We start from the raw sequence: 15,588 nt of genomic DNA on the forward strand, positions 1-15,588 counted from the left end.
TCCTCTTTTTTTATCCTCTTACTTTCTTTCTCGTGATTTGGTCTCCTAGGTGCAAGAAAGACGGGAAGAAAAAAGAACGGGTGGAAATGATCTCGGTGGAAGCTATTGAAAGGTTAAGATGTTTCATTTTCGTTATTGATCAAGACGTTTTCTTTCACCAGCGCTCAACCTATATCTACTAATAGCTTTTTTTTATCTTCGGTAGTTTACGGAGTCTTTCACTGTCACATTTGCTTTTGTCTGATAAGAAGAAAGTGTGCGGCTGTACGTGACAGATGATGTCGTTCGTAATTAGATATGAAAAGTACTTTTTTCTGGAGTAATAAATGCACTTTGTATATGTTTTTTATGTGTAATACTTCTTTGTGTAATAACGTTTAAAGAGCTTTAAAAAATCATTCGAAAGTCAAATTGACAATATGAGAAGGTATTCAAAATAAGTTAGTTCGAAAGAGCATTCTTATTTCAGCGGCTTGTGGAAAGACAATGGCAATTCCGCTGAAATTAAGTAGAATGGGCTGGAATCGGACCACAGAACAATATGTAGGTAATTAAATTTCGTAAATATAGTTTTAGATGACAGAGATTTCGTAAACAAAGTTGTAAATATAGTTGTTTGATATGTGCCACCGCATTGCATTGTATTTGGAATGTTGTTCTCTCTTTTCCAGTTTAATCGAAAGTTAGAAAATATTACATTTCATTGTCGTCCCTTGAACCGATCACTTATAAAATGAGAATCAAATTGATAAGTGTTCCGAAACAAATTGTTTATCTGGATAAGTTTAAAAATACAAATGTAGAACATAGTAAATTCATGTTATCGAAGCAGAACATTACCTATAAAGCCGTGAAACATGTCATTTGATAAGTAAATGGTTAATGTTATCAGTTGTTGTTAATATTAAGTTGTCCAAGTAGAACTTTGTATTTACTACCCGAAACAACCTATATCATACAATGTTTTCCAAGTAGAACTTGGTATTAATTACTCCAAAATGTTGGAGGATGTAATGTTGTTCAAATAGAGGATTTAACTCACTGGTCAAAACACATTATATGGAACAATGTTGCTGGTCTAGAATATATTAATTCACCAGCCCAAACAAGTTAAAGTGAATAGAGTTAAATACTACGTTGTTCAAGATCCGAAAGAAGATCCTAAATGCACCACTGGTTTTGACAATATTTGAATCAATATTATAAGTAGAAATACTTTATAGGGAATTCAAACCTGAATTACCACAGAAATAAGTACACGTATGATGTTAGTAACTGTAGCCGTATTGTCGAACCAAATCCCAAAGGGTTGACCTCTTGAATGAAAGTGTCAGAGATGCTTTGCATTTGAAAACTAACATCTTTACAAGCGCCTTGGCACTTTATACTGGAAAATATTTCACTGTGGCATAAGGAAAACTGGGTATTGTAACTTTTTATCTTTTAAAATTCGAGACGAGGAAATAAACACAAGATCTCGAGACGAGATTTTTCTTGAGTTCCGTGAGCAAGACTAATTTACCTAAGTCTTGGATCTCAAACACTACTTTAGTGTTACATAATTCATGTGAAGAAAACTAGAAATTGATAAAATGATGGTAGGAAAGCAATGAAGAGCATTTAACTACGTTTAAAATATGCAAGTCATTACACAATTTACTCCAATAATAAGTATGGCTTAAATGTTGTAATATCACGCTCTTCTTGTACTAATGGTGACGCGGAATATTGATCTATATTCGCATTTTAGAGGGTGTTTGCCCCCTTCATCCTCCACGTTGCCCGATACAAGAAACACATACCGTATTTTGCGGACTATAAAACGCACTTTTCTCTTAGAAAAATTGCCTCCAAAATTCAGACGCGTCGTATACTCGAAATTAATAATCTTTCAAGAAGTGCGGCTCTCGATGTCAGTGAAGACCATCCTATATATGAAGAGGACAACAATGGCGACGAAGAGAAGGAAGAACAAGAAGAAAGTTCAGGGACGATTTTCAGGGATTTTAAAAGTCAGTTCTGTTTCATAAACTAAGATTTTTTTGTAGTCTGGCTTTGCAATCTAATAATAAAAATGATTTAAAAAAGTTGTTTTTTTAAGGTGGATCACCACCCGGAAGTCAGTACATATTTTAGCTTATTGCCTTAACTAGTGCGCAATGAAACGTTACATATTATAAATATTGTACTATAAGATAGGGTAATGTTTCAGCTACAGCACAAGACACTGATTCATTTGGTTGTCTTTCCTGATATCGAAAAAATGTAACAAATGAAAGAAAATATTTGATTCGTTTTACAATCAGCACACAAGATGGCACTTGCTGTAAGATCTTACTAGAAATGCTCAGTTTTACGAAATGTTTATTTGTATGTGTAAAGTATTTTAAAGTAACGATCTTATTACGAAATTGATATATTGTTTGACAATTTCTCGTGTTATGTTTCATATTTTATATAAATATTAATTTACATTTAAGGAAATAGATTTTGAGACGAAGCTTGCGCAGTACGCCAATAATGCGTTGTTGCCAAATTTGTACGTTTACTGTAGTAGTCACAATAAGAAAATTCCTGAATTCTAGCGTTGCAGTTCGAGAAGCGGAATTGCGGCAAGGGTCGAAAACTAATTTCTCTAGTAAATATCCAAGCAGACTTCCATGATTACATTCTTTATTATCTGGCATCAGTAAACATTCGATACTATCTGGCAACGCCACGCTACTTAAGCAGCGTTTAACATAGCACTGGGAACACCTAGTGATCCATCTTTTAAAAAATGCTTAAAAATTAAGGCGCGTCTTAAAGCCCGTAAAATACGGCATGTCTTACTTTGATTATTTTCTTCACTTGCAGGAGTTTTAAGCAAATCTGCATTGTGTGTTGCTAATTATGAGATTGTTAAAAAATGTCATATTGCCCTATGTTCGCATTTTAGGGGAATGTTAGTCCCCTTCACTTCCTCGTTGGGCGATATTTATTCACTGCTGCAGTTTCAACCAAATCTGCATTGTGCGTTGCAAATTATGGCCTTGCTAAATACGAGAGTATTATGGCCATTATACGAGAGTATTTGCCCTTCATTAACATGTTGGTCGATATACCGAGCGAGTCAAAAGTCCCTTGCCATAAGCCAATTCGGTAACTATTGAAGATATGAAAAAAATCAGAAGAGAGCATTTTGATTGTCAACTGTGGGTTGTCAGTCTAAAATGGTGGAATTTTCATAATCGGGCCAAGCGTTTAAGCTCGACTCTGGTATAGCATCCAATAATAAAGAAAAATGCAACCTTGCTACGTCAGTGGAGGACAAGATGGAATGAAATCATCTGGAGCATGAAATGCCGAGGAGAATAGAAAGAGGAGCAAATTAAAGAACAAAGGAGCAGACCTATTTGCAGGGCCCACGACAGTGGCGTCAGCACCATAAGGGGGAAGGGGTAGGAGAGAGGATGTATACGAGGAAGACAAACAAATGAAAATAAGTCGTGTCGTTTTCTGACAGCTTTACTGTAAATGTTAGTGAGAAAAAATATACTTACCTCACGCACGCACGGCACTTGCTTCCAGACGCAACAGTCCTGGGCACTATGCCAAAAAGGTACTCAAATTGGTGTCCCTCCTGCTGGTGGCACACGCCGGAGTGTTTGGGGTGTTATTGCTCTATACATGTTATGAATATTCTCCTGCAGCTGTTCCACGGTTCTGGGTCTTTTCCGATACACAACGGACTTTAGATGCCCCCACAAGTAAAAGTCTAATGGCGTGAGGTCAGGTGATCTGGGCGACCATTCCACGGGACCCATTCGACCAATCCATCAACCAGGAAGCACCTCGTTGAGCCATTGTCGCACTGTGCTGCCGTATTGTGGCGGTGCTCCATCGTGCTGGAAATAAAATACAAGTCGCGATAGTAAAGGCATTCCATCCGGATACTTCTGTAATGTAGTGTGCAGATGATGTAGATACTGGTCTGAAGTTAACCTATGGAGAAAAAACACATTCCCTAATATGACGTTGCCGCGTATTCCACACCACACATTCATTCGCGGATTGGCTTGATAGTGCACTTCAACAACTATTTGGGGGCTCTCGCGAGACCAATACACAGCGTTGTGTCTGTTGACTGTGTCGTTGAGGTGGAAAGTAGAATCATCACTGAATAGAATGTCAGCCTCTAGCGTAGGATGTTGTGTTGTGTCCGGTGAAACCACTCACAGACCTCTGTTCGTCTGTTTGTGTCATCCCCATGTAACGCTTGTACCAAATGTATCTTGTAAGGATGATACCGTTCTCGTGATAAAATTCTGGAAACCAACTTCTGAGATATGGACGCCTCTTGCGAAATCTTCCGTGTTAGTTTTTCAGGATTAACTGCCATATTTGCAAGCACATCAATAGTCATGTCACAGGATGTTGCAGTTCGTGGTCGTCCACTACAGGGCCTGTCCGTCACGCTACCTGTGGCTTTAAAACGTGCCATGAGTGTGGAAATGAGTTGGTGGGACGGTGTCACCTGATTTGGAGACGCCTGTAATACTCTGCTGCTGCTTCCCGTTGACTCATTCCAGCTGCATGAAGGAGCACCATTTCAGTTTTTTCTTGCATTGAATACATTTCACGTCCTCAAAGCACACCTGTCACAGGTGAAATCGATAACACAGAACTACTCTCAATTCATCCAGAGTGGTCACATTAGACGCCCCACGAACAAATAGCCGCGTGGCACAGGTAGCTCCGATTGCTATGTACTAATTCCACCACTGCACTCTGGTGATAACGATCAAATTCACTCAGACAAATGATCAGTGTACGTACAGGTTGCGACCATGCCAACTTTGTCCAAGTGTATCACAGACCACCAGTTTATTGGATTTGCTGACCCGTTGTTTCTTTTTGAGTAAACAATACCGATATACCGCTCTAGGGTGTGTAAGAGAAAGAAAAAAGCATCTCCATATTATTTAGATAGGACATCTGTGTTTCTTTCTTAAATAAAATCTCCCGTTTTAGGTAGTTGAAATTGGAATAAAAAGTTGAAATGCGGCATGTTTATAGATTTATAAGGTTCAAGATTGCAGACCGAAAAAATTTGGCGATGTGCCGTACGAAGTCTCCAGCTAGCATAAGACTAGTTAGAAATATATCAAAGCGAGGGCACTTTTACCATTTTGATAAGCGGAAGATCAAAACATCACAAATTTTCTCAAGATCCTATGGACGCAAAGTGGTTTTAGAAAATAGATCCATTTGAATTCAGCGTTCTCAAATTAGTATAAAAAACGCAATTATTAAATTTATCCAAGCGTGAGCATATTTTACTAGGGACATGAGCTTTAATTCATTATACAGAGGCCGCAGCGGGTCACTGGTAGAGCGTTCACCTCTTGTACTTGGAGTTCTTGGTTCGATCCCAGCTCGTATATTAATATTTTGCAATTTTCTATCCATCTCAACAGGGTAAATCCTCTTTGATCTCGATGTAAACTTTCGACAGTTGATGCGACAAACAAGCGAGTTTATTTTACACTATAGAGTTTGAAACTACTTTTATAAGATGAACACTTCCCTCACTTGAAAGCAACATAGATTTTCTGAAACTTTCGTACGTAGTTTGCTCCAATATACTCCTACAGGTAAGTATTCGCGGGTATGTTTACGTAGAATCATTGAAATCTTTACGATCTACGAAGAAAGAAAAAAAACAGACTTCGCTCTTTGCTGTCAATCTGCATTCCATCGGTTTCTTTGTCTCTGGACGCACGTGACTTAGAGTGGGGCAGAGAATGAAAAAAAATACATGGTTAGCCTCTATCTTCTGTTCTGCGCTGTTGCAAAATGAAGGCCGTAATTTAAACATCTTTTAAATTTAAAAAGTTTAATTAGCGCACTCTAATATTACGCTAGCAAGAAAAAGTAAAATTGATCATGTAATATGAATACCAAAAACATTTGGACGAATATCGAAATGTATTATAACATTAATAGATTTCATAATATTTTGCAAAGAATGTGCCATGTTATTATATAGGGAAATTTTATCGCATTCTACGTGTTGGACACAGCCTTAAGGTGTTATTCAACACTTATGATAACCCCGTTTCTTCTTTTTATACCAGCTAATGGTAAATAATGTGTTTTGAACATTTCAGTAATAATATTTTCGAACATGCTTAAATCACACAATGCGTCAAAATGAAAGTAATAATGCAGTAACTTTACAAAAAATATTAGAATTATTGCAAACTACCGAATTGCTATTAATAAATCGGTTTCAGAGTTTGGGGGCCGTCAACATATTACGTAACGCTATTTTTGACCAATTTTTCCCACTCCCTCCCCGTCGCCAGAGTTCGTAACACAAGCCAGAACACTTCTACTTGGTTACGTATCGCTTTTTGATTTTTGTTTTTTCAACCAATTTTGCTTATTTTGGAGATTATTACAATAAAAACTATTTTAATGGTTGAACTTTTTATTACAAAATGCTTGTTTTCTTAATATATTTGTCGTGTGTTTCGTCAGCAAATCAAAGTATTAGAAAATGGTAGGACGGTAATAATATTTTAACCCCATAAAGTTTAATTAACCAGCCCTACGTCTTGGAAACTTCATACTGTCGTTTTTCCAAGGAGAGCGCACTCATCCTTTTAGGTTACCGACGATTGGCAAGAAGGAAATACGGCCGGAAGATGCAGGTAAAACAGGATCTAAAGAACTGACATTGACCTCTTTTTCAGGGATCCAGGATGCTTCGTGCATTTCAAATTCGCCTGTGTCGACAATACAGAATTCTCCTCCTCGTCAAGGTGGCTCCACACGTAAAGGAGCAGGGGCATCTCGTTTGTGAACAGGCTTTCGAGCATCTTGTTTGGACTTCGGACTTCAGTTTATCCCTTTTCACTTTCTGCGTGTACTAAATCAGTGCGAGAATGCGAATAAGCTCGATTTCTTCAAATATATTCAAATCAAAAAAATAATAGTTACGAGATGAACATCCGTCTAATTCTGTTTTTGATATCTTATTTTCGTCTGAAAATCGTGGATTGTTCCGTCGAGGAAAATATTATTTTGCGAAAAAGAGTTTTTACTGCTTCACATGAGAAACGCCTTACAATAAAAGGGTGGGTAATGATTCAAATGAAAAGTTTTAAATAATATTATCAGTAAAAATGATACGAGTGGGAACGCGAGGGCATTTTCAAGCTGTATGTTTAAGATCACTAACAACTAACTCCAGAAAAGCGTGCCGTAAATACAATGCTGCGAAAGCCACAAAACGGAGTTTAATTGTATTGCAATATAGGCTGGGTATTATATATTTATATTTATATATTTACAACATAGGCAGGATAATCTATTTATTTATTCATATACAGTATATAAAAATGAAAGTAACTATGTTTGTAATTTAATTACTCTTGAACCTCCCTTCCGATCTCGATCAAATTTTACACATAGATGAGGTTCGGGCCTGGGATGTTTTCCATCATTTCACTTTGACAGTGCAACTTAGGGGAGGGGGGGATGTTTACAAATGACCCTAAAATGACGATATTATTGTCGAATCCCTAGTTTTCGATGATAGCTCTGATGAACAGTGACACTTTTGAAGCCGTTTGAAACTAAATTCAGCCCAACAATTTGGAGGAGGAGGAGATACATAAAAATGATTTAAAAAGTGACCGACATTATTTGTCGAATCTATAGCTTTCGTGGTCTCTGAAGTGAACAGTGACACTTCCCCAACAGTTTAAATCCAAATTCAGCTCCCATTACTACCCCTAAAGAGGGGAATCGTGACGTAAAAATAATTGAAAATGATCTATATTAAGTGTCGAATTCATAGTTTTTGAGGTCCCTAAGTTTATCGATGACGGTTTTGATGTCCTTTATGTCCAAAATAAAGCGTATTTACTCCGTGGAAAGAACGAGTGTCCTGCTAGTTTATTTATTTAAAAAAAATGTTGAGTTGATTTTGAGTTTAAGTCCTGTTGAGCAACGAGGCTATATGAGACATGGACCTACTGATTAACGTGAAATCCGAAACACATGACCTCCCGCCAGAAATGGAACCTGGTCTTCCATGCCAAAGGCGCGTACGCTAACCGATTAGCCAAGAAGGAGCTCTATTTATGAAAAAGGAAAGAATTGAATAAAAATATTTGTTTAAAAGATTGCATAAAACTCTGATAATAAAAATAAAAATTACAGCAAAAAACATGCGTTACGTAACGAAGACATAAACCCCCTCCTCCCTATTGTCTCACTTCGTAATGCAAGTCCGAACAGCCTTACCCCCTTTGCCGCGTTACGTAATATGTGGACGACCCGTTGTGCCAAAATGTAATGTAGCAAGACCAAACAATTCATGTTCAATTCTTCGTATTGATTACATCGTTCTCAGTTAAACATAATTGTAGTACTTTATTCGCACCGGTGCATGTATAATAGCATGTAACAATGTTTAGTTAAAGAGAGAAAAATTGAAAGAAAATAAAGACTCTGCGAAACCAAAGTCAATATGATAGAAAGTAAAATACTGATAACATCATTTCTTTAGAAACACTATTGTACTTTTAGCAAAATGTTATTGAGCAACGTGTAGTACACTATAGTCGTTCCGCTCTATGATCCGTTCCCCAATCACGTAACACACCGTTTAAAGCCAAACAATGTATTTGTCGTTGGATGTTGATAACTTTGTATTCTTGAGAGTACTCACCTATTATCAACTCACGTCAATAAGCAATGACTAAAACGGAATTTTCAGGCGTGTATTTAATTGCAACACAGCGTTGACTTCATACGCTTCCAGGTCAATGACAGTAAATAAGTGGGTTGGATCAGCCAGGGAGTAACAGCGTTGAAAGTATAATATAGTACTTTCTATGGTACTTGTAATGAGTGAAACAAGTATAAAAGAAGGATATATATATATATATATATATATATATATATATATATATATATATATATATATATATATATATATATATATATATATATATATATATATATATATATATATATATATATATATAACCTTAACCCATTACTGCCCCTTGGCAACTTAAGTTGCCACGGCAATTTTTCGTTATAGAGCAGAAATTCATGGATTGACGTTGCAGGTTTTAACCATGAAGTTACTTTGGAGTCTGTTTCGTCATAGCATCGTTGCATTTTCTTTGTATGATATATTGACGTAAGGTTAGCATTGTTTTTGGCTACAATGTGTTTTGAGGAGAAAGACTCAACTGGATTGATTTCAAAGACTCCAGAAGGAAAGATTGAAGGTCTGTAAAGGAAGGATTAACTTGATTTTAATAGTTATGTTTTCGCAGTGTATTTTCTCCCTCAAAATTGTAACTTTCCAAAATTTTCCCTTTTTTGAATATGTATGTGCCATTTGGCAACTTAAGTTGACGGCCTAAAAAACAAGAAAAAATAAATATTTTTCAAAAATATTCTAATTTCTATTTTAGAGTATTATTAAGACTAAATAGGCGAAAAGAAACTTTTCAAAATACCACTGGGGAATTCTGGGCACTAATGGGTTAACCAAATCCAACTATAAAGCTAAATTGTTGGGGAATTTAAATAATGTATTCCTGTGTTGTTATAAAACTTTGACAGCACGAGAGATATTGACTATGATCTTGCTAGCTCTATATTAAATATATGCAGTGTGTTTACAGTATTCTGGCATTATCAGAAAATAATGCCTGTACATCATTGGCTCTTTGGCACGGTGCACGGTGCACGGTGCGAAACTTCCTCTTCTGTAGATCTTGTGTCACGATCTTCCTAACAGTATCCTTACCAATGTCTAAGTCTTCCGCAGCCATCCTGAAGGACTGACAAACGATTTTCAGCTAGCTTTTTCCGCACTTTTTCAACCTTTTCTTCAGTTCGAACGATTACTGGACGGTCAGGTCTAAGATCATCCGTGACCACCTCCCAGCCCTCACGAAAACCAGAATGATACACAAAAAGGTTCGCTTGAGAAAAAGTATCATTGTTGTAACCTGTTTGAATCGTGTCCACGGTCTCCATGGTTGTTTTGTTAAGTTTTACTCAATGCTTGAGGCTAATCTCTGTTCTATTTTACTATCAACGACGAACAAAGAAAACACAAATTCACTGAAATTACTGTAACACACAAAATTCGGAACATAAATTCGTGAATTCTTTGCACAACACACTCGTTACTAAAATCTACACACAATAACTGCTTGGTGACTCCAGTGTTTATCTTACAGTGTTACCAATCTTAAAACTTAGTAGACACTATATATATAAAGATAACGAAGAAAGTTCTGTCGCTTTTTGTGGAGGTCTGTGTTCAATTGGCTCTCACGTCGTGAGTTGAATGCGAATAGAGATAATGCGGAGGTCAGTTGTTTGTGTGGGTATATACAACATAATACTTGGTTGAGGCAGTTCAGTTGCACCCTGAACTTTCGTAAGGACAAAGTGAACATGGAACCTTCACAGAGCGTCCTAAGAGCGTATGTCGATAAGAGTTCAAACTGGAGTCAAACGCCACTGCAGTGGGGCGGAAGATATGCCTTCAGTTAGGGCGTCGTGAATACGCGGACAGAGCAACAGTGGTTTAACAAGTTTAAAGATGGGGACGAAACATTTGAAGACGCATCACGTGCCGGAAGACCAACACATGTACAAAATGAAGATCTTTAGGCAGCAATTGAGGCGAACAGTGGCAAGACATGTGAGGAACTGGGACTAAAATTCAGTGTGAGTGGAGAAACCATTCCGCAGCATCTCCATCAAATTGGGAAGCACTACAAGTCGGGGCGATGTGTCCCACATGATTTGACTCCGAGCCAGAAGGCAACGCGAGCAGACACCTGTGTTTCTTTGCTGTCTTGTCTGAAGTAGAAGCCATTTCTCGACAGGATGTTGACAGGTGATGAGAAGTGGAGCAGAGTGAAGTACGAAGCAAGCTTCACGGCGCCGTCATTATTGGTTAGCATGCCATGAACTGGTTCCAAAACAGCCGAAACCAGCAGTGCACTAGAAGAAGGTCGTCCTGTGAATTTCGTGGACTGCTCGCGGCATCGTGCGACGGGAACTGCTATCAACTGGTCAGATCATCAATGCAACTGTGTATTATCAGCAGTTGTGCCGTGTTCAAGAAAAACTCAAAACTCTGAAGACTCTCAAAACACTTCTGAATCGCAAAGGGTCCTCCTGTTACAGGAAAAAGGCAAGCCCCACGTGGCTAGAAGGAACCGGGACACTATTCTATGCTTTAGATGGGAACACTATTGCATCCGGTATACTCCGTGGACAATTGCACCGTCCGATTATCACCTGTTCCATTCCTTGGACACTCACCTTAGAGGATGCCAGTTCAAATCGCAAGTAGAGGTGCAAGATGCGCTTGATACCTTCTTCGATTCAGGGCCCAAGTTCTACCGGGATGAAAACCATGGCCTTTCAGAACGTTAGCAAAAGATCGTCGATGCTGATAGAGAGTATTATTGATCTTCCAGGTACATCTTAGGTGACATATTGATGTTCGACGCTGGTGGGTGAAAAAGCGACAGAACTTTCTTGGTTACCTTGATATATACCAGAGCATTGAGGAAAAGTAAAGAATAGCATTTCCTCCAATAATGACGCAGCAATAGAGGTACTAGTACGAGTGCAATATTAAATATTACATGAGAGAAACATAAATATGATGACGAGGTAAATACGAAATGGATTATTTTGCCATCTTACAGCTTCCTATGTTGTAAACCTTCGGATCTGAATCCAAATATATAACCGGAGCCAGTGGCGTTGCTCAGTAAGTCAACTCTCATGGAGGCGAGCTAGTATAACAAGGAACCATCAATACTGTGAGAATTGATTTTACGTGATGGTCTGTGCACCCACCAACTCTACCGGCCTTAAGATACGATCTGTTTTAGAGCTCACGTTATTATTATATTCCATTTCTCATTACCTTCTTGTTGCATAAGGAAACAAAATACAGACACTCAAACTGAATGTATTAACGTGCTGAAAGTGATCGTATATTTCACTCAATCAAAATATAAATATCTACTTTTATTGCAAAAGAATCCTGAAGGTTCATCATAGCAGAAGCGAACTTTGCCTTTTGTATCTCATTCCACGATACGTAAATCAAGATTGAATTTCCATTATTAACCTGCATAAGATTTTGCTTTATACCCACATATTATCTTCCCACTTATCTTTTGGTATATTTATGTGCCTCTTTTTAAAAGATTTTCCAACCAAAAACCTACACCCTTTATGCAAACTTCACATGCTAGTGACGTATTTGAGTCTTATTATCCGTGTGATGTTTGATGATTTCTAACAATATTGAATCTATGCATTACTTAACTTATTCGCATAATCCTTTTATTCTTCTATTTTTGCACATATTGTTTTTGGATACCCTCAGATGATGTTTCAATCTGATATCAGATTTTACACTTACAACGAAAATCGTAACGTAAATTATGGGATGATATTCTAACAAAAAAAAGTAATAAAAGAGCATTAATATGATGGGAACTTCTAAATCGTGTGGACGATTATGGAAGACATTTACACGTATTCAATGATTAACACTAATGATAGGAACTGCATTAATATCATCGGCTTTTAAGGTAATTTCTTTTAAAGGCTCTATCAGGAGCCTCTTGGAAGCCAGGAATGTAACAACTTGTCCCTTTCTCTATGAACCACACACACACACACACAAAGGCCCTTGTTCTCTGCCTTCTGGAAGAGAGACTGAGAGAGCCATAAAAAGTTATCTTCAGCTATTGGCCATTTTGATTCCTCCCTTTCATCTCGTCTGGAGTCTTTGGAGATGCAACCACGAAATGGAAGAGAGAGAGAAGAGGAGGTAGTTATGCTAATAGCAACCCCTTACCCATTCTTCTTCCATTCACCAAACTTTAATGTAATTTCCGGAACTAGGTTTAATTTTATTATCCCCCACGCTCACCACTTCTCTATTCTTGGCTACCGCTATCTGGTTGTGTTCAACTCCCTCCCAATTTCCCGGACGACAAGCCTCCCTCTTTTCAATCCTCATTTCCTCTTAACGGTCCACCAATCGGCTCTTACAAAAAGATTTTCAGAAGCGCTATTTTCTTATATTTACTGTTTCCTTCCATTACCGTATTTTCTGCTGGTATATGTAGAATGTTCATAGCAGCAAAGTACGTACAATTAAGATGAACGAAGAAGAAAAATTGTCTTTTCGGCTTGGAATTTATTAAATAAGAATATTATTTCAGTATAGGAGGTTGATGTTCAGTTACCTAGAATAATTACCTTCGCGAATATTTTTATATATAAGAATAAATATTATTACACATAGGTGAAAATACTCTCGGAAAGATTAATGGTGTTGAAAATAATATGATTTTATTTTCTGGAGTCCGTTTTCAGAATACTGGAAAACAGGGCGCAAAATTTCAGTCAGACGCACTCGCCAATCCAAAAATTATGGTCGCCAGTATCTCGCATGTACAAATTATGAGACCTTTCTCCACCTCACGGTCTTTGATTTGACAAAGAAAGACTTCACATTCCGTGTTTTCTCTCACTTAGTGACAATTATTTTCGTGTGAAACAGAGTCACTGTGAGTTTAGGCAGAAACCATTCCTACTGAACACTAGTCGCCAGCTCTAAATTTCAAGTCGCCAATGGCGACCTGGCGACCAGAAATTTTGTGCCCTACTGGGAATGTTCTCTGGACATATAAAATAGCTGTGAAAAACGTTTCGTAAAATCAAAATGAGAAGATAGCAATGACTGATAAAATAATAAATACTGTGTGTACAAGCCTTGTACTAACAGTATTCAAAAATGCTATTTAAAAGTTGGGTAGGTTATACCTGATTAAGGACAAGCAAGAAATACAACATTTAGAAAAGTTGACATCTTTTTTGCAGGTATACATTGCCATATAGTTCAACATGGAATATTCAATTCTTTCAAGTTGACACACTTTCTATATGCATTGTCACAGGTTCGATTTCAAGTGTTAATATTAGGACTAGTATAAAAATATAAGTAGTGATTCGAATCACATTTTTTGGGGGGGGCCGCGGTGGCTCAGTGGTAGAGCGTTCACCTCTGGTGCTTGGGGTCCCGGGTTCGACCCCAGCCCCCGCCAAGTGAACTTTGTGGTGGACAAACACCGTGTGCGTGGGTTTTCTCGGGGTTCTCCCGTTTCCTCCCACTTTCTTCATTCCACCATTTCACTCATTATTCATCATCACCGTCTCCTTTAGCCTAACCGGCATAACCGTGGGACGTAAAACTGAAAGATTTCATTTCATTTTTTTCGAATCACATTTTCGTATATGAGGGGTGCTAAAACGTCCTTATGTTCCCTAAGAAAAATAAGTCATATCATACAATCATACAGAATAACAAGTTTTATAATACATTTATTTAATATACTCCCAATTCAATTCCCAATGCATCTTTTGTTTCGGCCCTGAAATTTATTTAATCGGACCAAAACAGCTCTATGTTGAGCGTCAAACCATGCATTTGAAGCTGCAATTGCTTAAGAAATGTTGCTGAAATTTGTCAATTGAGACTGTAGTCAGTATGGGCTAGGTCAGATGAATAGAGTGAGTGATTTAGGGTAATAAACGCTAATGAGCCAATTTGTCAATTACAAAGTTGCTCTTGTAAGGGGATGCTTTGTCAGGAAGGTAGACAATTTGTCTTGACCACATTCCATGGCATTTTTCCTTCAGCTCTGTGTGAAACATATCTAGTAATGATGCATAGTAAGGCTCTGTCATAGCATTACTTTGTTGTAGATGATTTACAAAGATTAGCCCATTCTAATAAAAGAAAACACTAGCAAGAATCTTTGAAGTAGATTTTTACTTCTTAGTTATCGGTGGACCACTATGACGCCATTCTTTGGGTTGATCTTTTGTCACTTGATCATAAAAATAGGTCCATGCGTCTTCCTTCTGGCTAAATGTGCAATAAAATTAGTGGCCTGCTGCTCAATACGATTCAAAACGCCTCTGAAAGCAAGCACTCTTACACGCTTCTAGTCTACATGCAAATATTTGTGGCCCCACTTTGTGGAATGTGTCAAGATGATCACGAATAATGATATTAACACTTTCACGGAAGATACGCAGTCCTTTTCTATTTTTAGAAGAAATGCGTCGATTGGAGATGATCATTTCATGTACCTTTAATTGTTTCAAACGAGCAGTTTCCCAGGAATGGGTTATTTAGTGACAAAATGTCATCTCCTAAGTTCGACAACCCAATTTGTAACCGTGACATTGCACGGGAGTGGACTCCAATTGTTTGTAGCATATCATGAATGGTCTTTGCAGACTGGGGGAAGAGATACTTGATGACTTCAATAGCTTAAACATTATTGAACGCCACTTGCTGACCTGCTATCTTCACTCCTAATCTAACACAAAATGAAGTTGATAAGTCTCAATGCTTTGATTTTGGTTTACAAACATCTTTGAAACAAAACAAAACTTATTGAAATCGGGCAATTGGTAGTGACAAACCTAAAGACTTCCAAGTACACC

Source organism: Thermobia domestica, chromosome 1, assembly GCF_964235325.1.
Source record: "Thermobia domestica chromosome 1, izTheDome1.hap1.1, whole genome shotgun sequence".
NCBI classification, from domain to species: domain Eukaryota; kingdom Metazoa; phylum Arthropoda; class Insecta; order Zygentoma; family Lepismatidae; genus Thermobia; species Thermobia domestica.